Raw genomic sequence first — 919 nt, 5'->3', positions numbered from 1 at the left:
TTCTACTATCGACTTTTACATAATTTTTTAAAGAAATATAAAAGTTAAACAAACTATACCAATACTAAAGTGAAACTGAGACGATTGAGACAGTCATGAAAAATTCAATATACAAAGTAAATTAATCGAAAAATTAATATGCTATAAATTTTATAAAATAATCGGCCGAACCGAACTATTGACACCCCAAGTATTTTGGAATGGTGTGTAAGGTAAAAACTCAAGCACAATGCACCAATCACACAAACTTTGGTGATTACTTTAGATTTTATTGATTAATCTAACGTTAAACATAAGAACAGCTTTTTACTCCTATGAATTTAATATTGTTAGTAGTTTATATGTATTTTTTTTATATCCTTTATAGGCATAACCATAAACCATAATACGTGAAGATGGCATTCAACCCAAATAACCATAATAGCAAATAGATTACAGTCAAATACGCGGTAAAATCATCAATCGGGACGGACCAAGTCACAATCCCCAATAGTGCACGACCCCACGCTCATCATCGAGCGTGTGCCTCACCTTAATATAGCACTACGATGTGCAATCCGGGGTTTCAAACCCTCAGAACATCATCTACAATCATTACTCACCTCGATCCGGTCCAAGCTCTAGCCCGCGATGCCTTTGCTCACACGAATCGACCTCCGAATGCTCCAAATCTAGTCACAATCAGAACATAATCATTAAAATATGCTAAGGGAACGAAGCCTACTCGAAAATATCCAATTCACGCAAAAAATTTCGAAATTGCTCAAACCCGGCCCCCCAAGCCCACGTCTCGGAATCTGACAAAATTAACATCAATGGAATCCTCATCCTCTTACGAGTCTATACATGCCAAGAACATCAAAATCGGACATCAAATGCCCATTCAAATCCTCAAAAGAATTCTCAACTTTTTCTTCCA

The sequence above is a fragment of the Nicotiana attenuata genome, unplaced genomic scaffold (genome assembly GCF_001879085.1).
Source record: "Nicotiana attenuata strain UT unplaced genomic scaffold, NIATTr2, whole genome shotgun sequence".
Lineage (NCBI taxonomy): Eukaryota > Viridiplantae > Streptophyta > Magnoliopsida > Solanales > Solanaceae > Nicotiana > Nicotiana attenuata.
This window is presented reverse-complemented; position numbering follows the sequence as displayed.